Below are 25,352 nucleotides of genomic sequence, written 5' to 3' on the forward strand. Positions count from 1 at the left end.
AGTATTTGTGTAGAGAATTACTGTACCATCGAAAGCTGTGAAATATATTTTCCACAACGCAAAATATTGTATTTTTAGCAGTTTGAAGCTGGTGTACAAAACCAAAAGGAAAATAAATAGCGCACATAGAACAGATCTAGCACTTCTTAGACTTGCTTTCAATGAGAATGACAGATCTATAGACTAAAATGTCCATGTGAATTTGGTGGGGTCGCCCAAAAAGTTACATACTGTATTGCATATTTAACGAACATACAATTATTCAACTTTAGAAGCTATTTTGAATAAATGTTTTTGGTCCTAGAGTCATGAAATGTTCAGAGTACATTGAGAGGAGTTACCGTTTTCAATGAATGTCAAAAAATATTACATTGGCAAAAATGTAGTTACAAGATTTTTTATCAGACAGCGACAATGCAGTACTTCCAAGCAGCTGCAGACAGTACCTGCGAAACAGAAAATACATTGTAGTTGGAGGGTTCTTTAGATGGTGGAGGATGAATGGCTATGTAAACTAACACTGGATGGAGACTGATTACTCTTTCGCAGATTTAATGATGAACTGACCACAGTTAGACCCATGCATTAACTCCACTACTTCCTGTTCCTCCTAAAACAATTAACAATATCTGACCAGCCTGAATACAGTAGATTAGTTACTAGGTAGATAATTAATGAATATTACAATTCACAACAACTGATTTTCCACATTTTAGAACTGTATAACAGTGACTTTCTCATAAAATAGCCCCACACCATTTATCCTCAGTTTGTATTTAGGTTGGTCTTGGAATTAAATCGGATCTAAAGTCAACGTTTTCAGTCTGAATCTCCTAACACACACACACACACACACACAACAGACCTCTACTCTCCTCTGTGACACTTGATGCTATCACCACATAGAAGGCGGATGCTCACAAAGGCCTTTCAATAGAAGCCACCTTTGCCTTAAATCTCTGTGCTTACGGAGCTAAAAGCTTTACATGTCAGCGTCACACGCTGGCAAGATTGGACGCTCGACAAGGAGGAGAGAAAAAGGTTCACTCATTTCTCTCCTCCTTATCGAAGGTCCAAATCCAAAGCAGTGGTATCGGATGATATTGGAAAGGAGATGAGTGAGAGAAGCATTGATAGAAATTAACAGAAATAAACAGCAGAGTGACAGAGAATAAAGGAAAAGAAGAGCATTCTGAGAAAAGGACTGAATAAAGCAAGAGGTAGAGAGTGAAATAGTGTGAGATCGTGAGCATAGAGCGAGACAGAGGGAAACAGCTAGTGATAACAAGAGGAAAAATGTGGTTTGTGCGACCCTATTTCTCTCAGGTTATTTACGCTGTATTGGGGGTGTCTAACATTTCATACGTCATCACAATCACTATACCTCTGTGTCTGCGTAATTATAAAAGGTTGCTGCTATTCTCACATGGTTAGCCAAGCTGTTTCCATTTGTTTGTCTGCTTATGTGGGAATAGATAGTGTTATTAGAGTGGGGTCTGTTCCTGCTTCGCCCATCTGCAACAACAGCTGGTGAGGCTCACGGAGAAAAGGAAAAAAGGAAATTTAGAGAAAAAAAATGAAGATTGATGTTAGAGAAATGCCCAGAGGCATTTGTTCCTGTGATTTTCTGACAAGGCCATCTTCCTTTTTTGAGAAAATAAATGGGAGAATAAATGTAGCTATTCTAAAACACCGTGACAATGTTAAAGCTTTTATAACCCATTTACCACAATGTATTAAAGATGAACTACGCAGAAATGTCTCCGCCATTTCCTGGTTGCTAAAATTCGACAAGTTCACCTATTTCCAGTTTATGTGACCAAACAGGCAAGTATAGTGTTGCGAATCATTGTACCATCTAAACTGCTGTGAAATATCTTTTCCATAATCAAAAATATTGTATTTTCAGATTTTTGAAGCTGGTGTACAAAACCGAAAGTAAAAGACGCAGAACAGATCTACTGCTTTATGTCTTCTTAATCATTTATTCCCTATTGCTTGCATGTGTACTGTAATATTTGCATTGTGTTTGTTTGTTTCTTCAGTATTGTTAGTGTCTTTGTTAGTCAATACATACATTCAAATGTTCCCATGAGAACACTGCAAAAACTCCTGACAATGTAAACATTCTTCAATGGCGGGAGAAGCAAAGGCAAAAGATGTCTGTGATCCAGAGTGTGTTCTGTGATTCACATAGGGACAAACCAAGCATGAGAAGGCTGTTTCTTATTCTCACACCCCTACTCTGTCCTACTGCTAGCTAACATGCTAATCCACACCTCATCAAATTGCTAATCTTTAACGAGGTCAAATAGCATCATTCGAGATTACCCTCATAGTTAACCCTTTCAGAACCTGTCCCTCACTCCCTGCACGTGGAGTCCTCTATGACCGAATGTTTCTCAACACATTCACTCAGGATTCTGTCAATGTGAGAGTCAAATCAAATCAAATTTGATTGGTTACAAACACATGTTTAGCAGATGCTATTGCGGGTGTAGCGAAACGCTTGTGTTGGTTGCTAGCTCAAAGTGCATTAGTATTTAACAATTCACAACAATACACACATCTAAAAGTAAAATAATGGAATTAAGATATATAAAAAATATTAGGATGAGCAATGTCTGAGTGGCGTTGACTAAAATACAGTATATGCAGTGTCTTCAGAAAGCATTTAGACCCCTTGATATTTTCCACATTTTGTTACATTACAGCTTTCTCCTAAAATTGATTAAATCATTTTTTCCCCTCATCAATTTACACACAATAACCCATAATGACAAAGCAAAACAGGTTTTTAGACATTTCTACAAATGTATTTAAAAAAAATGCATATATCAAATTTACATAAGTATTCAGACCCTTTACTCAGTACGCTGTTGAAGCACAGTTGGCAGCGATTGCAGCATTGAGTATTCTTGGGTATGACACTACAAGCTTGCCACACCTGTATTTTGGGGAGATTCTCACATTCTTCTCGGCAGATCTTCTCAAGCTCTGTCAGACTGGATGGGGAGTGTTGCTGCACAGCTATTATCAGGTCTCTCAAGAGATGTTCGATCAGGTTCAAGTCCGGGCTCTGGCTGGCCACTCAAGGAAATTCAGAGACTTGTCCTGAAGCCACTCCTGCATTGTCTTGGCTGTGTGCTTAGGGTCGTTGTCCTGTTTGGAAGGTGAACCTTCAACCCAGTCTGAGGTCCTGAGCGCTCTGGAGCAGGTTTTCATCAAGGATCTCATCGTACATTGCTCTGTTCATCTTTGCTTTGATCCTGACTAGTCTCCCAGTCCCTGCCATTGAAAAACATCCCCACAGCATGATGCTGTCACCACCATGCTTCACTGTAGGGATGGTCCCAGATTTCCTCCAGACGTGACGCTGGCATTTAGGCCAAAGATTTCAATTTTGGTATCATCAGACCAGGTAATCTTGTTTCTCATGGTCTGAGAGTCTTTAGGTGCCTTTTGGCAAACTCCAAACGGGCTGTGAAGTGGCTTTTTTCTGAGGATTGGCTTCCGCCTGGCCACTCTACCATAAAGAGCTTCTAGAAGGTTCTCACATCTCCAAAGAGGGACTCTAGAGCTCTGTCAGAGTGACCATCGCTTTCTTGGTCACATCCCTGATCAAGGCCCTTCTCCCCAGATTGCTCAGTTTGGCCGGGCTGCCAGCTCTAGGAAGAGTCTTGGTGGTGGCTTGGTTTTTGCTCTGACATGCATTGTCAAATATGGGACCCTATATAGACAGGTGTGTGCATGACCAATCAATTGAATTTACCGCAGGTGTACTCCAATCAAGTTGTAGATCTCAAGGAGGATCAATGGAAATAGGATGCACTTGAGCTCAATTTCGAGTCTCATAGCAAAGGGTCTGAATACTTATGAAAACAAGGTATGTGTATTTTTTTTTTAAATACATTTGTAAAAAATTGTAAAACCTGATTTTGCTTTGTCATTATGGTGTATTCTGTGTAGATTGCTGAGGATTTGTATTTATTTAATCAATTTTAGAATAAGGCTGTAACACAACAAAATGTGGAAAAAGTCAGGGGTCTAAATACTTTCCGAAACATTATTAGTGACTAGCGTTCCATTTAAAGTGACCAGTGATTCCATGTTTATGTACAGTTGAAGTCGGAAGTTTACATACACCTTAACCAAATACATTTAAATTCATGTTTTTCACAATTCCTGACATTTAATCCTCGTAAGAATTCCCTGTCGTATGTCAGTTAGGATCACCACTATATTTAGAAAATGTGAAATGTCAGAATAATAGTTGAGAGAATGATTTATTTCAGCTTTTATTTCATTCATCACATTCCTAGTGGGTCAGAAGTTTACATTCACTCAATGAGTATTTGGTAGCATTGCCTTTAAATTGTTTAACTTGGGTCAAACATTTCAGGTAGCGTTCCACAAGCTTCGCACAATAAGTTGGGTGAATTTTGGCCCATTCCTCCTGACAGCTGGTGTAACTGAGTCAGGTTTGTATGCCTCCTTGCTCGCACATGCTTTTTCAGTTCTGCCAACTAATTTTCTATGGGATTGCGGTCAGGGCTTTATGATGGCCACTCCAATACCTTGACTTTGTTGTCTTTAAGCCATTTTGCCACAACTTTGGAAGTATGCTAGGGGTCATTGTCCATTTGGAAGACCTATTTGCGACCAAGCTTTAACTTCCTGACTGATGTCTTTAGATGTTGCTTCAATATATCCACATAATTTTCCGTCCTCATGATACCATCTATTTTGTGAAGTGCACCAGTTCCTCCAGCAGCAAAGCACCCCCACAACATGATGCTGCCACCCCCGTGCTTCACGTTTGGGATGGTGTTCTTCAACTTGCAAGTCTCCCCCTTTTTCCTCCAAACATAATGATGGTCATCAGTGGACATTTCTCCAAAAAGTACGATCTTTGTCCCCATGTGCAGTTGCAAACCGTAGTCTGGCTTTTTTATGGTCGTTTTGGAGCAGTGGATTCTTCCTTGCTGAGCGGCTTTTCAGGTTATGTCGATATAGGAATTGTTTTACTGTGGATATATAGATACTTTTGTACCTGTTTTGTCCAGCATCTTCACAAGATCCGGTTGTTCTGGGATTGATTTGCACTTTCGCACCAAAGTATGTTCATCTCTAGGAGACAGAATGTGTCTCCTTCCTGAGCGGTATTACGTGGTCCCATGGTGTTCATATTTGCGTACTACTGTTTGTAAAGATGAACATGGTACCTTCAGGCGTTTGGAAATTGCTCCCAAGGATGAACCAGACTTGTGAAGGTCTGCAATTGTTTTTCTGAGGTCTTGGCTGATTTCTTTAGATTTTCCAATGATGTCAAGCAAAGAAGCACTGAGTTTGAAGGTAGGCCTTGAAAAACATCCACAGGTACACCTCCAACTTACTCAAATGATGTCAATTAGCCTATCAGAAGCTTCTAAAGCCATGACATCATTTTCTGGAATTTTCCAAGCTGTGTAAAGGCACAGTCAACTTAGTGTATGTAATCTTCCGACCCACTGGAATTGTGAGACAGTGAATTATAAGTGAAATAATCTGTCTTTAAACAATTGTTGGAAAAATTACTTGTGTCATGCACAAAGTAGTCCTAACTGACTTGCCAAAACTATAGTTTGTTCCGACTTCAACTGTTCATAGGGCAGCAGCCTATAAGGTGCAGGGTTGTAGCCGGCTAGTCATGGCAATTTAACAGTCTGATGGCCTTGAGATAGAAGCTGTTTTTCAGTCTGTCGGTCCCAGCTTTGATGCACCTGTACTGACCTCACCTTCTGGGTGATAGTGCATGCCATAGAAGTTTAAGCTTTTCACCTACTCCACTGTGGTCCTGTCGATGTCAATAGGGGCGTGCTCTCTCTGTTGTCTCCTGAAGTCCACGATCAGCTCCTTCGTTTTGTTGACGTTGAGGGAGAAGTTAGTGACCTGGAACCACTCTGCTAGGGCCCTCACCACCTCCCTGTAGGCTGTCTCGTCATTGTTGGTAATCAGGCCTACTACTGTTGTGTTGTCTGCAAACTTGGTGATTGAGTTTGAGGCGTGCATGGCGATGCAGTCATGGGTGAACAGGGAGTACAGGAGGGCGCTGAGTATGCACCCTTGTGGGTCTCCTATGTTGAGAATCAGCATAGTTGAGGTGTTGTCTCCAGGACCCAGATGCACAGGGCGGGGTTCAGATCCAGGTCCCTGAGCTTAATGATGAGCATGGAGGGTACTATGGTGTTGAAGGTATAGCTATAGTCAATGAACAGCATTCGTACATAGGTATTCCTCTTCTCCAGATGGGATAGGGCAGTGTACAGTGCAATGTCGATTGCATCATCTGCAGATCTAATGGGGAGGTATGCAAATTGAAATGGGTCTAGGGTGTCAGGTAAGGTGGAGGTAATATGATTGTTAACTAGCCTCTCAGAGCACTTCATGATGACAGAAGTGAGTGCTATGGGGCGATAGTCATTTATTTCAGTTTCCTTTGCTTTCTTGGGTACAGGAACAATGGTGGATATCTTAAAGCAAGTGGGGACAGCAGACTGGGATAGGGAGAAATTGAATATGTCCATAAACACTCCAGCCAGCTGGTGTGCGCATGCTCAGAGGACGCAGCTAGGGATACCGTCTGGGCCGGCAGCCTTGCGACGATTAACATGCTTAAACGTCTTACTCATGTTGGCCACAGAGAACGAGAGCCCACAGTCCTTGGGAGAGGACCGCATCGGTGGCACTGTGTTATTCTCAAATCCGGCGAAGAAGGTGTTTAGCTTGTCCGGGAGCAAGACGTTGGAGTCCGTGACTCAGTGATTGTCTGTAGACCCTGGCACATATGTCTCGTGTCTGAGCCGTTGAATTACAACTCCACTTTGTCTCTGTACTGACGTTTTGCCTGTTTGATTTCCTTACGGAGGGAATAATTGCACTGTTTGTATTCAACCATATTCCCAGTCACCTTGCCGTGGTTAAATGAGGTGGTTTTTCCTTTCAGATTTGCGCAATAGCTGCCATCTATCCACGGTTTTTGGTTTGGGTAGGTTTTAATAGTCACAGTGGGAACAACATCCCCTATACACTTCCTGATGAACTCAGCCACCGTGTCCGTGTATACATCAATGTTATTCTCAGAGGCAAACCGGAACATATCCCAGTCCATGTGATAAAAACAATCTTGAAGCATGGATTCTGATTGGTCAGACCTTGGTTGAATAGACCTTAGCACGGTTACTTCTTGTTTGAGTTTCTGCCTATAGGAAGGGAGGAGGGCGGGCGGGGCAAGGCGGGGCGGGCCTTGTAGCCATCCCGGAAGTTAGAGTAACAATGGTCGATAGTTTTTGTAGTGTGAGTACTACAGGCACAAAAAGGACTTGAGTTCCTGTGTTATCACAATCACACCATTAGTAGTTAATCATGAAACATACATCACTGCCTTTCTTCTTCCCGGAGAGTTCTTTATTCCTGTCTCTGCAATGTACTGAGAACCCAGCTGGCTGTATGGACGGGGACAGTATATCCGGAGAGAGCCATGACTCTGTGAAACAGTACGTTACAATCCCTGATGTGTCTCTGGAAAGAGATCCTAGCTCTGAGCTCGTCTACTTTATTGTCCAGGAACTGAACATTAGAGAGTAAAATATTCGGAAGCGTTGGATGGTGTGCACGCCTCCTGAGTCGGACTAGAAGTCCACTCTGAATACTTCTCCGCCAGCGGCGTCTTGGAGTAGCCTCCTGGATAAGTTCAATTGCCATGGTGGGTGTTTGAACAAAGGATCCAATTCGGGAAAGTCATATTTCTGGTCGTAATGCTGGTGTGTTACCGCCACTCTGATATCCAAAAGTTATTTCAGGCTGTATGTAATAACACAAAAAAAACATTTTGGGCTAGTAACGTAAAAAAGCTAGGAGCTAGAAGCAGAGCTCCCATGTTGACGCCATTTTACAGTGTGTCTTATCCACTGCTGGAATCCACTGCTGGCCAGTCCAGGGTGTCTGGATTGGAGTCACGTGGGCAGGCTGGCTTTCAAACAGACAGGAGTGAGGCAGCTAAATGACCAAAGCTACTAAATGACTAAAGCTGCTAAATAGCCAACACTGCTAAATGACCAAGCTGCTAAATGACCAAAACTGCTAAATTACCAAATCTGCTAAATGTCCAAAGCTGTTAAATAAAAAAGCTGCTAAATGACCAAGCTGCTAAATGACCAAAACTGCTAAATGACAAATCTGCTAAATGACCAAAACTTCTGAATGACCAAATCTGCTAAATGACCAAAACTGCTAAATGACAAATCTGCTAAATGACCAAAACTTCTGAATGACCAAAACTGCTACACTAAATGACCAAAGCTTCACAGGCCACAGGTAACTTTTCAGGGGGCCCGGAGTCACGTGTGGGAGAAAAGTTGTGAGTAATAGAAGTAGAAGAGGGGAGTTAATGAGAGCATGGAGAAGTATGTAAAAGACGTCGGAGTGTATGAGAGTTATTGACTTATATTGCACCCGTTACTGGAATGGTTGTTCCAGTTAAGATGCTTAAGGTATTCTCATATTTTAGTTTTCTGAATCCTGGCACTCATTTTCTGAATGCAGTTTGCGGGTGAATACAAATTTAAAATGTTGGATATCCCCACTCTGGCTGCATTCTAATAGGAATTACACATCACTTTGAAAGCCAGCTTAATGTGACTTGTAAACTATGAGTTTCAGGCCACTATATTAGGATAAAACTAGGCCTTATTAAATATGTATTGTATTAAACGTCATGAACAGTCAAAACCATGTTTTTTTATGAAATTGAATAATATTTGGATGAAACCAGATCAAAGTAGGATGACCAAAGTATGAAAAATGACTGTTGCTTCTACATTGATACATTTGATCATAAAGTTACTGGTCCCCTCCCTCATGTCAAACACTTGGATTCAGGAGGTGGGATTATATAACAAAAAATGTAATGCACCAATGGTAACATTATATTTTCTTAACTAACTTAAATGAAGTTCCGCATTTTAACAAACATCGGAGAAGGCGTGTTTGCACAGAAGAGTGGTTTATATAGCTAGATAGCTACTCTACTGGTGACAACATTTGACTGTAGGTTGTCAGCAAATATAATAAAAAATGTACACTATTCATCTATGGCAAAGATACTTATGTTTCCCCTATCATCTGTGTCTGGTGTTAGCTAGTTACTGGCTAGCTAGGCCTTCAGCCAGCATGGAACAAAAGAATCGTTCAAAACTCTGACGTAGTTGTCATGTCAACACATCCGTCAGTGCTGCTGTGAATTGCATCACAAGAGGCATGTCAAACAGGAGATGTATAAAAAATATATATGCATCATTGATGCAATTTCAATGTTAGAATTGCTTTGTATATCACCAAATTAGCTTGAGTTTTTCACTGCAATGCTGCTCAATGCATCCAAGTTTGTTGACATAGGCATTTCAAAGAGCTGTCAGTCAAGGCAAATTCATGAATATAAGCTCCCCGCCCACTCAGCCTGTCTTTTCAAACTTCTTGGTAGCTAGACATGAGAGAAGATGTTATTTTTCACCAATTTCAAGCATTTCTATCTGCAAAAAATATTACGGTGATATTTTAGTCACGCAAAAGGCTAGTTTAAATGGGATTCCAAATGACTGTCCTGGACCTTTAAACAAATTTAATTTTAATGACAATATATTCACTTAGAATCTCAATTGGTGAACACCACAGCACTGAAAATGAAAGAATGCAACAGCCATGTCTCTGTCACTAGCAAACACAGTCTAGTGTGGTACTAGTACTGTAGCTCTAAAATTCACCTGAAAGGAAATATGCAAATAAGGTCCTGGAGGGTCAAAACATTTCTGGTTTGGGATTTTTGTTCTTCAAAGAACCATCCCATTCATGGTTCTTCAGAGGCTCTATAATGGTTTCCATATGGCATCGCTCTCAAGAACCTTATTTGGTTCCAACTTGCAGCTTTATTTTTAAGAGTGCAGAGATGAAGAAAGATGCATACCATGATCCACGAGTGCACTCTCATGAGACAATCCAGAACCAACTCTCTGATTGCAGTTGCATGAGGAGAGCCCTTGTGTGTATTCTTTGGAAAACTTCAGTACACTATGCTCCCACCTACCTACCTACCTACCTACCTACCTACCTACTTACTTACTTAACGCAATGGGACCACTATCAAAACTTCAGAGGAAGGCCTTGAAGCTAGCTTGTGGTTTCATTTCAAGAGCGAAGTGCTTTTATGTGACAATATACAGTACATGTTGGGCTCTGAGATATTTTCCAAAAAAAGGCCTATTGTATGCACCGCAGGAGCTCTATCATCAGAGAAAGAATATCTATTGATGAAGAAGTCTCTAAAAAAATGTATTGTGTAAACGCAGTTGGAAAAGAAAGAAGTGAAAAGTGAACAAGGAATTGAATCATATCAAATCCAGGCAGTAGTAGTTAGGAGGTTTGGTAAGTGATGGAGACAGAATAAAGACCGATGCTCAAAAAGTTTATTTCTTCATGCGACTAGTCAATGGCCTTCTTCTGGAAATACATACACAGCAATAGTTGCCTTACTGCTTCATGCCTTGTAGATTATAAAACAGATTCCCATAAGAAATGCACACACACAGAGGATTAAAAATATCCAAGTAACGTGTGAGGCTGGATGGGTGAATGCCAACTCAGACAGTCTGGGAAGTGAAACGCAATTTAATGATGAACTCACCCTGAAAGAACCTTCAGTCTGTCAATCACTTGACCCACTGTACTGTATGGGAATTTGACTGCTAAAGCCCCGGCACTAGCCCCATAATGAGATCTCTGAAAATGATTGAATTATTCTGATGGTATTCAGCAGGCTAGCGCTTAGGGCGCAGACACCCCTCAACGATAAGCTATAGAGAGGAGACTAACCTACTGGGATGATTCTACAGGTACAATGTGACGAATGAGGATGGACTATTCACTCAGGATCTAGCAGGTCCTCCTAATAATGGGTGGAGCTAGATTGGACTGCTAGGCATTCATTTGTTCTGTAGTCATATGGGTCTGGACAAAACTAGGGCACTATATAGCAGGGGCGCAACTTTCACTGGGGATGGGGGGGGACATGTCCCCAGTGAAAGAAATTGCATTTTTGTTCGCCCTAGTTTTATTATTGGAATGTGATACAAAAACAATGGGGCTTTAGGACCATGTGGACGACTCTGAGCGGTCGGGTAGGCTGTTTGGAGGGTTTATCTGACAGGAAAAAATAATAATAATACAAAAATAAAAATAAATATGATGTCCCCCCCACTTCTAAAAGTTACGCCCCTGCTATATAGGGAATAGGGTGGGACAGGAATTTCACATCATGGACAGGACAACATTTACATCATTGTGCTCTGAATATCAAACCATGACAAATATCCATATATCCACAATACATTCACCCTCACGTAATGAAGGATGACTGAGTCCATGATAGCAACATAGTCTTATATTCATGAGATCATATTCAAAGCTCAAAGAGCCCTCTGCATCCTCCGACAGTACTATATTTGCATTCTACCCAGTTATAGGGCAGTATCACTGAACAAGTAATTGGAAACTGGAATTGCTTTTCAAATTGTTTCAACTTTCATTGACTGACCTAATTAGAACCATGATTACATTTGTTGGAGAGATCACTATCTAAGTGTTGTGACTAATTCAGAGGACTATTTTAAACCCATGTCTCTAATTAGCGCCATTTGCATAATGGGTCTGCTTGATTACTTAATTATGTTGGTAATCTCTAACGATGCTATTGTCATGTGTCTTTGACAGTACAGCAAAATAATAACGATAGAGACAAATACACCCTGCGCTACTGTTTGCTTAACAGACAAAGCAATGCATTACATACAAATAATGGCTTTCTACTACCTTTCCTTGTGCAAGGTTTAATCCATGGAGATATTGGATAGGATTTTTCAATCTCAGAGTGAGAGGGATGCTGAATCAAAACAACAAAGGACCTGAAATTGCACTGAAGGATAGGAATGTGGATCACACACACACACACGCACAGACACACACGCACGCACAGACACACACGCACGCACACACACGCACACGCACACACACACACACACACACACACACACACACACACACACACACACACACACTAACACGATTTAATGCAATTTTCTTAGATCCTCCTACACACTTAATAACTTCAGATGCCGGTATTGATATCCAGGAGAGCGGCTTAGCGGACCACATTACCTGAGATCAAATGCTGATAATATTGTGTGTGTGTGTGTTTGTGTGTGTTTGTGTGTGTGTGTATGTGTGTGTGTGAGACAGAGAGCACATAAGTCATTGGAGATGCTTGGAGGAGGATCATTTGATGATGTTCTCAATTATTTCTGGATGCAATATGCTAATGATTGTTATATATCTATTGCAATCAATGTGAACACTTGCATCCATTTCCCATAATACCAGTGGATCATAGCCATATTCATCAACTGAGTCAATGTGCTTGTGGAGCAAAAATGGCGTATTGCTTTAAATACTCATTTGAACAGGGGAAATTAACAATTAAGGAGCAATATGGCACCTGGCATCTAATAGAACAATAACCACTAAGCACCTTGGTTTCATCTGATGTCAAAACAGAGAGAAAATCAATAGGGAGAATGGAGTCTTGTTTACACACGTCACCTGATGGACTGTGGCATACTGCAAGATGTCAACAAGCTATTGATATCCCAGAGAAAATTGCTGTGCTAAGCGAAGGGAAATTAAATCATGGGACAATTTTGTTCCACTTTAGAATGGTGATGTTTTGAGCAGCCAGATGGTTGGGCTTTTTCATAGGTTTTAAAGGGAACCTACTATGCAGACGGAATGAAATGAGTGAGGCAACTGCTATGCTTAAACCCTCACCCACCCACACATGCACGCACACACACACACACGCTCCCACGCACGCACGCACGCACACACTCACACATTATCATAGTCATAGCTCTACCATTCACAGCCCCCAGCTGGCTCTCATTACCACTGAATGTATACAGCACATCCATGTCTGACTTCCCTAGCTGCCTCCATATCCTTACCCCCATGACACTTCTCCACTCTTCCCCCATGGACACAGGGCTCTGGTCAAAAGTTATATTTGGAATAGGGTGCCATTTGGAACACATCCTCATTCTCTGTTAGCCCTGGCTTTCTGGAGCCCTTTAAGAGCATTGTAGAGGGTTCACAAACTGAATCAACCTCATGGACAGCTACTAATTCCAATCACTACAGCAGTCATAGCATACTACATCAGTCCAAACACTAGATTCAAGTGAGTCTACTTCCTGCACTCCCCTGAGGCTAATCATCATCAGGAACACAGTTCAAAACAACATCCTGTGGAGTAAAATCAACGATCACTACACCAATAAACTTTCACTGGGCTAGAGTGAACCATTGGGAGAGGGCAGAAAAGGTTTGCTTCCTGGATGTGCTTAAAGACAAACACATCTCCCTTCTCTCCTTCTCTGTTTTCCTGGTGGTAGACTCTGGAAATTGAGGTCATGATCCTCATAAGTGTGCAGAGATATCTTACTCAGGGAGCACCTCTATTTCAGAAATACTGCAAGTGCCGTATGTATCAAATATTTCAGAATAGGAGTGCTGATCTAGGATCAGGTCTTCCCTGCCAATGTAACCTTTTTCATTACGATCTAAAAGGCAACTGATCCTAAAACAGCACTCCTACTCTGAGACGCTTGATACATTTGTCCCCAGAAGGCAAAGTGCAAATCTCTTGGTACTGGAGTATCTTAGCATTGTGCATGGTGAACGCTACAGAATAGAGATATAGCGGGACATGGTGACAGAGGGTGAACGTCTATGGGCACAGCTGTGTGACCAACCTTGAAGACATGGTGTGATTCTGTGACACAGTGAGGTGTACAGAGATGACACGGTGTGACACCCCAATGGAGAACAGGCAGATTAACTAGAAAGGAAGAACCCTAACACTATAACACACTGTCTCTATCTCTCACACTCCCGCCACTCCCTCTCAAACCAATACAGACAGGCAGTGAAACACACTAGATATAGTGGAAAGTGTGAAAGGAAAGAGCGAGGAGATGTTATGAAACCATGATAAACCCGGTCTAGTGGAAAACCCTTGAATAGTAGTGGGTCTGACTAACAACAAACTCTTAGTCTTTGTCTCAAATGGCAGTCTATTCCCTAGTTTCTGCACTGAATTTGACCAGTGTCCTGATCAAAAATAGTGCATTGAGTGTACAAAACATTAGGAACACTTTCTAATATTGAGTTGCACTCCCTTTTGCCTTCAGAACTGCCTCAATTCGTTGGGGCATGGACTCCACAAGGTGTAGAAAGCGTTCCACAGGGATGCTGGCCTATGTTGACTTCAATGCTTCCCACAGTTGTGTCAAGTTGGCTGGATGTCCTTTGGGTGGTGGACCATTCTTGATACACACAAGAAACCTTTGAGCGTGAAAAACACAGCAGCGTTGCAGCTCTTGACACACTCAAACCGGTGCATCTGGCACCTACTATCATACTCTGAACAGAACCAATCAGAACAGCTGAGTCTAACAGAACCAGTCAGAACAGCTGAGTCCAACAGAACCAGTCAGAACAGCTGCGTCTAACAGAACCAGTCAGAACATATGAGTCCAACTGAACAGTCAGAACAGCTCAGTATAACAGAACCAGTTAGAACAGCTAAGTCCAACAGAACCATTCAGAAAAGCTGAGTCCAACAGAACCAGTCAGAACATACGAGTCCAACAGAACCAGTCAAAACAGCTGAGTCCAACAGAACCAGTCAGAACAGCTGAGTCCAACAGAACTAGTCAGAACAGATGAGTCCAGTGGTAGAGCCAGCATGGAGCTGACCTAGATGGGAAAAATCCTCCTTCAATCGGGTCCCAGAGGTCATCTGGGGAGCCAGGCAGGGCATTATCTGCTTCAGTGCTTCTCTGCAGCATCTGTCGGCCTTCACCACCTGCTCTGGAGGGCCACAGACCTCTCATCTGCCTCCTTGTTGGTTTGTTTGTTGTTCTTTCCCAGACTCTCTAAATATCACACAGTCACATAGCCATGTCCGATATGTGCTTGAGGAACATGGATCAAGTCCTTTGCTTTTACTATGCCTAGAATCATTGTATTTAGGTGGAACCCTTTGTAAAATACTGAGTTCTTTATTGTAGAAAATGCTTTACTGAGTACTCTCTTACCACCAAATATCAAAAGTACAATTTGGTTGTGAAGACCCAGCTCTCAGCATCCAAAATTCAGCAGATTCCCCTAAACGTCACTTTAAATAAATGTGTTTAAAAGGGACATATTGGAATGAGCTCCATATGAACTCTCTCATATAACAACATCACAATAAAGAAATATTGAGATTTAAAATATTTACTAAATCCTTCAATAAAGCCAACTATTTTAGGTAAGAGATTAAGTTATTGGTGTATTCCAATGGCCAGGCTCAGAGGGATTGAGACAGGCTCAAAAAAGGATGGAGATAGAGGTAGAGAGAGGCAGGAATAAATATATCCAAATAGAACGAAGACAACACATCTGAAATAGAGATGAATGTGAGTGTGTTGAAGTCAAAGACACTGAGATGTCACCATTATTTTAGCTTTGTGCAGACAGAGTCAGAAACCATCTTTGTCTCCATTAGGACATAGGAGTGAGACGCGTGGATTGTCAACTTCAAATACAGACAGAACACACACACAGACAGGGAAGTCACTGTCAGCACCCAAACCAGACAGAGCGCACAGACATGTCACGAAGACACATTGTCATCATCAACGCTTGTTACAGCCACGTAAATGGTGAGTTGTGTTGTGTGTGACTGTCAAAACAAGTTAGCGCGTTACTGTGTCACGAATGTTGTCATTATTCACTCCACATATTCCCAAAATATCACAAGCAATGGTGTGTGTGTGTGTGTACTGTATGTGTGTATGCGCGCGTGCGTGTTCGCATTCGTGCGTACAGGCGTGTGCTTAACTTGTTTGTTTTGCCCAATCATTTATCTAGCATTTTACAAACATAATACAATCCAGAGTGTGAAAGGATGTATATGTTGAGACTGTTGAGCAGTCACTGTCTAGTTGTACTCAAGCCCGAGGGTAAGTCTTTGACACTAATTACGATTTTTTTTTCCTGCAAGCAAATATGATACATTGAGAAAAGTAAATACATTGGAAAAGCTTGTGCAACTGAAGTGAGACAAATCATTCTCTAAAATGACATTCAGTCTGATCTTGGAAGGGATGCTACTGAAATAGTCTGTGAAATTGATTCCATGAAGTGAATCCCGATATAATCAGCTGCAAGGATACAATAATGTGCACATCGATATACAATGAGAGAGCAATAGAAGCAAACACACTCACACTCACCAGAATATGTTATCTTTGTATTACAGTAGTCTGGTATACAGTAGTCTGGTATATTTGTTCTAATTAGAGATAAGTGTACAGTTATTATGTCTGGATGGTCCTTGGTGCAGAAATGTACTCCTGCAGAAATTGGAGTTGTCCGTGGGTCTGATAAAGGGTTATCATGCAATGCCCTAACGTTGAACTGTCCTTGGTCTTGAAAAGAATGTCACAAAAGCGCTGTCCAAGGTCCTGAAATGGGCTTTATCACTAAATCACTGTCTATGGTCCTGAAATAGTTTTTCACAAAATCAGTGTCGATTGTCCTGAACTGTCAATGATTGAAAGTACCTTATCACAAAACCAGTCCATGGTCCTGAAATTCGCTTCCTTGCTTAATTACTGTCTCTATGGTTAGCCAAAGTTAGCACTTGGTGTGCAATCCATATACATCATTCAGTGTTTTATTTAATTTGGTGGTGCAAATTAACCTACATGCCCACATACCATAATTACATACATCCACATAAGCAAAACTGCAGATTTCCTAATAAAATGCAAAGGTGGTCTTCATTGATATATCCTTTAAACAATGTAAACTACGCTTTGGTCCTATTATTGCTCAAACAATTTCTATTTGGTGCAAAATTTAAAAACAATGTAACTGGGAATCAAAATGGCATGCCCATATTCCAATATTTCACAATAATACCTTACGATCTGGAGGGTGCCCCTTTTCATCACCCCAATGATCCAAATGTGGAACCCGTACCCTTACTGATATCCTGAACAATTATGGTTTCTGAACATTCCAAGATTTTAAAGATACATACACAATACCAGTCAACTCATTTTTTTCTATATTTACAATTTATGTCAGCTAAGCTGTCCTTTTGGGAAATTCAACTACCGCACCATCCAATGATGCGATTTATAAATGATCTGGGCTCCTGAATGGACTGATCTCTATAATATAAAAATAACTTTTGGAAAGCTCATATTCTGAGCTAGCCATTAAACAAGTATGGTCCACAGATCTAATTGAATCTGAACAACCCTTTAACTGGAAGAGACTATGGTCAAATATGACCTTGTCATCCCGTAATCCGAAGCATTAATTTATACATTTTAAGTTTGTTCACAGACTGTATCTAACACCAAGGAAACGTTTTACCATGATATTGAACCCCAACTCCCAACTGTTCACTGTGTCCCCTAAATTAGGAAGGCACATTTCTTCACATGATGTGGGAGTGCCCTGCAGTTAAATGCTTCTGGGGGCAAAGTTACAAAATTCACAGTGCATAATTTAAATATTCAATGCTTTGCATATATTATGTTAATTAACTACAATAGCTCCTTGAATAAGGTGAGAAATGGGTTGGGGTTATGCATTTCTTTGATTGTTTTTTTGTACCTGTAACCGCCCCCCCCCCCCTGATAAAAAATGTTAAATGACAAAATTGGATGGTCTCTTGCCAGTTGGGTTTCTGTTTAAGATTCAGGGAATCTGTGAGCAAGGGGAAATAACTTTGAATTATAAATATGTTCCAAGCAAGGACAGATAATGTGTGATATACTGTAAATGTACTGGCACACATATAGGCAATTCACTAAGTGTACTGTACCCTGTGATGTGTTGGGTATTTGGTGTGTATACATACATCCCTGGTCCCATGCTGGTGGATATGGGAGAAATATCATTATTTGAAAAATGACACCAGTCACAACCCAATGATAATAGAGAAGAGAGTAAATTAGGTCTGAAGGATGAAGAAGACTAAAACTCACTGCAAATATGATTTCTCTTTCTCCAAAACTAATTTAGGAATCATCCCAAGAGTGGATTTGGGGATACAGAATAGAGAGAAAGAAGGAAAGAAAGAGATTATGTGTAATGCCTAATTTACCAGGCCCAAAATGAACGGAGCGTGACATGGTGCTTTCAGTTACTCTTTTCTTTCACACTCATACACACTCATACACACTCATACACACTCATACACACTCATACACACACACACACACACACACTTACTCAGCAGGGGCAAGAGCGAAATAAAAAAATAAAGCGACAGAGAGAGAGAGTTGATATTGCTGTCGGGTAGATATAGAGTAGGCCTATCATCAATATTGTGGGGCTGATCACATTCAAAAGAGAAGAGAAAGATGCAGTGTGCTTTAGCTCCAGATAGATGGGGGTAAGTGTGGGGCCAACCTTATAAAGAGCCATGAAGACAGACAGATGAGACATACTGTCCTAAACAGAGAGGTGAAATCATGGGGGGATGATTCAGTCACTCCCCGTAATGCAGCACAAAATTGACTGCTGTTGTCCACAGTCGACAACAGCAATATCAAGACTGAGTGACAACTTGCCTTTTTCAGTAGTGTCTATTCAGAAGCTCTTTTGCAATAGTATGTGGATAAGCTTAACCAGAAGTAAGCATTACGCTATTGAGTTACCACCTTCAGCATACACAATCATTAAAAACAAAATATAAAACTAACATGGGAAGCTCTGGATAAGAGTGTTTTCTAAATGATATTAACGAACTAATGAAATGTAATTTGTTCTAAAACCACTATTTCATCAGCAATCCTCACACACAATTGAGTCCCAATGTGTCACGAATGGCTCATTTAAGTGGAGAATTATAACTCAAATGGTTCCACATAATTGGCCCTGAAAAGTCATTCAGTCCGGTCCAATTCTTCAGATACGGGTTTAATTGTATAGAATATGATTACTAAGTGAGATAACCTTTCACTTATCAAATTAACAGCTAAGAAAAGGGGACCTCGAGGTACATAACGGTTTTTAAAAAAGCAGAATGGGTAAGCTGTTTATCTCTTCAAAAGGAGAATGGAGCTAAGAAGAGGAACACCTCATTGAGAGAAACATTTTTTTTTTTACTCATTTATAATCCAACCACTCATTAAGATATGAGTGGAGTGCAAAATATGGGAGTTTGTTTTCATAATAAGGAATGATTTATTTATGGGAGATTGCCATACATAGACAATAAAGCCAGAGCCAATACAAGGTCAAAAAGAGTGGCTGAGAATGAGCAATAAAAAATGAAAAAAATATATATTTGTCACATGCACCGAACTCAACTTTACTGTGAAATGCTTACTTATGAGCCATTTCCCAACAATGCAGTGTTAAAAAGTAACAATAGATTATCAAAAAAGAAAGGAAATATTAACACAATAAAATAACAATAACGAGACTATATACAAAGAATATATCAGTACCGAGTCAATGTGCAGAGATACGATGTAGCTGAGGTAATATGTACATGTAGGTAGGGGTAACAGTGACTAGGCAATCAGGATAGATAATAAACAGAGAAGCAACAGAATATATGAAGAGTGTGAAAGTGTGTCTATGTGTGTGTGTGTGTGTGTGTGTGTGTGTGTGTGTGTGTGTGAGCGTATATATTGTGTGAGTGTGTGTGTGTTTGTGTGTCAGTGCAGTATGTGTGAGTGTGTGGGTGGAGTCCAGAGAGTGTGCATAGAGCCGGTGCAAGAATGTCACTGCAAAGAAAAAGGGGGTCAATGCAAAAAGTCTGGGTAGCCATTTGATTAACTGTTCAGCAGTCTTATTGCTTGGGGATAGAAGCTGTTCAGGAGCCTTTTAATCACAGACTTGGCGCTCTGGTACTGCTTGCCGTGAGGAATCAGAGAGAACAGTCAATGACTTGAGTGGCTGGTGTCTTTGACAACAGGAATGACAGAACAATCTGTGCGTCCCAAGTGACACCCTATATATAGTATATATTGCACTATATAGGGCCCTATGTGCCTTGGGTCAAAAGTTGTGCACACTTGATAAGGAATAGGGTCCCATTTAGGATGCACACATTCACTAATATCAAGCTCTAAAGCCCAAGGAGATGAAGCAAAGAATATTCAACAATCAAAATGAAGAACTACTGAATAATTGATAACTACATTGCAATGAAGGCCTTCATAAACCAGAGGCTAAACTCACAGGCCCTGCTTTCCCACCAAACCTCAGAATGTGATTTCATGACTTATTTAATTTGATTCTCTTCACCATGATGTGTAACTGGGAACTCAGGTAACATAAGTGAAAACAGCTTCCTATCCCATATGCATGCCACCATCTTTGAAGCCCTGAGTTCCTTTTCATGGACTCAGATATTGGTTACTTGTGGCCAATCCTCTAAGAGATCAGACAGTTATGTTGAAAGACTCTTTGATTCCTGTCCCACACACCCTGCAGCTTTGATGACATGGGGATTTGAGGAAGGAGCATTTTCATGGATGCAGAATATACTGACAGAGTTAGAAGCCTTAACCTTTTCAATGGCTACATGGGATAAAACAATAACAATATTCCGAATACACCCCCCTAAACCCAACTGGCTGGGTTGAAAACAAATCAATTTGGGTTATATGGTAACCCAGCGCTGGATAAATATTGGACACAACATACACTGGACTATTTTGACCAAGCCAGTTGGGTACACACAAACACACACACACACACACACACACACACACACACACACACACACACACACACACACACACACACACACACACACACACACACACACACACACACACACACACACAATCATGGACAAGGCACGCAAGTACAGTTGAAGTCGGAAGTTTACATACACTTAGGTTGGAGTCATTAAAACTTGTTTTTCAACCATTCCACAAATTTCTTGTTAACAAACTATAGTTTTGGCAAGTCGGTTAGGACATCTAATTTGTGCATGACACAAGTAATTTTTCCAACAATTGTTCACAGACAGATTATTTCACTGTATCACAATTCCAGTGGGTCAGAAGTTTACATACACTAAGTTGACTGCACCATTAAACAGCTTGGAAAATTCCAGAAAAGGATGTCATGGCTTTAGAAGCTTCTGATAGGCTAATTGACATAATTTGAGTCAATAGGAGGTGTACCTGCGGATGAATTTCAAGGCCTACCTTCAAACTCAGTGCCTCTTTGCTTGACATCATGGGAAAATCAAAAGAAATCAGCCAAGACCTCAGAAGAAAATTTGCAGACCTCCACAAGTCTGCTTCATCCTTGGGAGTAATTTCCAAACGCCTGAAGGTACCATGTTGATCTTTACAAACAATAGTACGAAAGTATAATGGGACCACACAGCCGTCATACAGCTCAGGAATGAGACGCGTTCTGTCTCCTGGAGATGAACGTACTTTAGTGCGAAAAGTGCAAATCAATCCCAGAACAACAGCAACGGATCTTGTGAATATGCTGGAGAAAACAGGTACAAAAGTATCTATATCCACAGTAAAACAAGTCCTATATCAACCTGAAAGGCTGCTCAGCAAGGAAGAAGCCACTGCTCCAAGACGACCATAAAAAAGCCAGACTATGGTTTGCAACTCCACATGGGGACAAAGATCGTACTTTTTGGAGAAATGTCCTCTGGTCTGATGAAACAAAAATAGAACTGTTAGGCCATAATGACCATCGTTATGTTTGGAGGAAAAAGGGGGATGCTTGCAAGCCGAAGAACACCATCCCAACCGTGAACCACGGGGATGGCAGCATCATGTTGTGGGGGTGCTTTGCTGTAGGAGGGACTGGTGCACTTCACAAAATAGATGGCATCATGAGGACGGAAAATTATGTGGATATATTGAAGCAAGATCTCAAGACATCAGCCAGGAAGTTAAAAGCTTGGTCGCAAAGGGTCTTCCAAATGGACAATGACCCCAAGCATACTTCCAAAGTTGTGGCAAAATGGCTTAAGGACAACAAAGTTAAGGTATTGGAGTGGCCATCGCAAAGCCTTGACCTCAATCCTATAGAACATTTGTGGGCAGAACTGAAAAAGTGTGTGCGAGCAAGGAGGCCTGCAAACCTGACTCAGTTACACCAGCTGTCAGGAGGAATGGGACAAAATTCACCCAACTTATTGTGGGAAGCTTGTGGAAGGCTACCCGAAACGTTTGACCCAAGTTAAACAATTTAAAGGAAATGGTACCAAATTCTAATAGAGTGTATGTAAACTGCTGACCCACTGGGAATGTGATGAAAGAAATAAAAGCTGAAATAAATCATTCTCTCAACTATTATTCTGACATTTCACATTCTTAAAATAAAGTGGTGATCCTAACTGACCTAAAAACAAGGACTTTTTACTTGGATTAAATGTCAGGAATTGTGAAAAACTGAGTTTAAATGTATTTATTTGGCTAAGGTGTATGTAAACTTCCGACTTCAACTGTATGTCAACAGGACATTCCTGTCAGAGGTATTATTCATGATGAGAGCCAAGGTATCTTCACATATGAGCTATCATATTTTTCAGTTTTCATTTATAGTGAGGCTGGCTGGGCCCAGATAACAGGGGAGCTGCCTAGAGGGCAGACACAACAACTGCAGGAAGTAATGCAGCCTCATCATAACGTCCAGCAGGAGACGTGTCAGAGGTATTTTTTATCAATATGGCAGAAATACCTTTCAACACCTACAGAGGGTACATACATCTTATTGATAGATTATGATACCTATACAGCATTTTGGAGTTGGCTGTTATTATGTAAACAGTAACCTATAGCTACTATTACTACAGATATGCCAAATCACAATCTAATTTAGACCAAATCACAACAACCACATAGCAACACCGCTCTACAGTGTACCTACACTACTGCAATCACAACAAAGAGATTGACTACAAGTGTGAACCACACAAACAGACCATGACTGGCGAGGGGAGGGGGTGAAGGGAATAAGGACCATCCCTAATAGCCTTTAAAAGCTGTATCGAAATGGATTGCCTTCAACAGAAAGACCATGCACGGACGCATTGTTTAAGTACCATTAGTCCACAGGGTAGCCTATGCGCGTGCATTGCCAATTATTTTCTCACTCATTTCTTCATCTAATCCACAATGATGCACTCTGAAGGAAATGTGGATGTAATTGGCTCGAGCGCCGGTTTATTTTCCGCGGAGCTAAACTGTATCGGTGCAACAGCCTGGATAGCCTATATGTCATATGGTGCATATTTAATAAAGTGAGCAATAGACTTTGGATCTGCTGTATTTATTATCGGGACCATGGTAAAATTTCAGAGAACCGTACTTACATTCTTACATCAGAAGTGTTATCCTTTACCATCTTCATGCGGCGACTTGGTTGTTGTTGATCAGAAGGAAACTCATTATACTGTACCAACCTGCATGTGTTTTTTATTCGTTTTCATTGAGTTGGCCTATTACCAAGTATTATTGTGCAAAACCTTCAAACAACCTTCAAATGCATCAGGCCTATACTGTAATAAACGCAATATTCCCTCACAAAATAATACATCAGCCAACAGGTGCATATTTCTGTACCACCTTGCTTTTTATTGCAAATACACAGGCACTAAAGGTGTGACAACTAATCCACTCATTATATACCTGCAAAGGGAGAATGTCTGTTCATCCTCGTTGAAACAGAAAACAAAAACGCATTGACCCAAGAATCAAAACACTCCTCGTCCACTCAGCACCATCTATGAAAAATGATACTTCCAAAAATACTTGACACTGATATCTGCAAAAGTATAATAAATCGAAAAAATGAAAGAAACACAAAAAGAAACAAACCTGTGATCAGTGAGCTGCAAGAAAAGTTTCAAGTTAAAACGTCATCAGGTTTAAAAATGACTCCTTTAAAGAAAAGAGGACCAAAATAAAAGCAAAGGCTTGGTCAGTGAGCACCGAGACACCAAAATCACAAAACTCGTATAAACAACATTGCAAAATACAAAGCAAAGCATAGCAACAGCAAAAGTCGACAGAAACAAAAAAATAAAAATGTTTGAAAGCCACCAGTAAAACCACATTAGAAAAATATTAGACTGACAACCCGCTTGGTTGAAAAACCAGTTTCATGATTTCACAAGACTGCAAGCACGAATCTCCAGTGCCCGACGCAAACCGTTACCCATCTCGGTACACATGATTCAGAATCACTGCATGCTAAAAACTTGAAGCCTGGATGGAAAAACGCTAAAAACCACCACTTCAAATATCATCTTAAACACCAGCAAAAGGAGGAAAAATAAAAAGAGTAATTAAAAAGACAAAAAATGCTTAGAAAAAGCCATTGGAAATGTACTCACCGAGCGGGAGTAAAATGTTGCAATAAAAATGTGATATGGCACAAAATACAGTATGGCGGTGCAAGCCCGAAATGATGTGCTTTTCTCTAGATCTCAGCCTCCGGTTCTGTCATGTGACTCAGAATCAGCCCGACATCCAGCAATGAGCGACTAGCGAAGAACAGCTGAAGCCGAATACTCTCCGAACGGCTCGCCGCTCTCCAAAAGTAAAAGAGGTAGTCCTTATCATTCTACAGTTATGACTGAGCTGGTTGTGTTTTTTCTTCTAGATTTTTTTTTATTTTTAAAGATGCAGCGCTCACTGGATGTCAGAGCCTACGTAACATCAAGGCTGTTCTTTCAACTTCTGGTTGCTTCCTTCACTACCTAGCAGTCATTTGGACGTGATTGTTGCTGTATCCCAGCGATTTGTAATGCCAAGTAGGTCTACTGTATGATATTGGCTATTTTCGTTTGGTATAAGCCACTCTTGTAACAAGTGTACCAAGAGTGGCTTGTAGAGTTTGCACAGATAAAGGAGCATACGGCAATGTTAATCAGACTAAGCATGCACTGAATGTGAACAGTAGACTTAACTCTTCAGTAACTGAAAATACAATATGCGCTGTCCATGCACTGAAGGCTACTGTTAACATTACTCCTTTCAGTGCATGCTTGCTCAGCATTGCGCTGCAATTTAGCTGTGCACTCTAAATCAGTGTGGCCAATGAAAGCTGTTTGACCATGCAGGTTGAATGTCAATAGTGTGCATGACTATGGACTACCTTATTCACCTATTAGCGTGTTTTGATGTATGTTTTCTTGT

The 25,352-nt window shown here is 40.8% G+C and overlaps 1 protein-coding gene across 4 annotated transcripts in view; it reads right to left on the minus strand.

Moving 5' to 3' along the window:
- The window catches only part of LOC139367125 (RNA-binding Raly-like protein), a 153,026-nt gene extending 128,328 nt beyond the window's left edge, over positions 1 to 24,698 (minus strand). For 2 of the 4 annotated variants that reach the window (XM_071105186.1, XM_071105184.1), the window contains exon 1: positions 23,841 to 24,698. The gene's annotated coding sequence lies outside the window, so the exon portion shown is untranslated. The remainder of the gene's footprint in view (positions 1 to 23,840) is intronic. The other 2 variants (XM_071105185.1, XM_071105187.1) reach the window with 2 other exon arrangements.
- Between the last annotated feature and the right edge of the window lie 654 nt (positions 24,699 to 25,352).

The sequence above is a fragment of the Oncorhynchus clarkii genome, chromosome 15, assembly GCF_045791955.1.
Source record: "Oncorhynchus clarkii lewisi isolate Uvic-CL-2024 chromosome 15, UVic_Ocla_1.0, whole genome shotgun sequence".
Taxonomy (NCBI): Eukaryota; Metazoa; Chordata; class Actinopteri; order Salmoniformes; family Salmonidae; genus Oncorhynchus; species Oncorhynchus clarkii.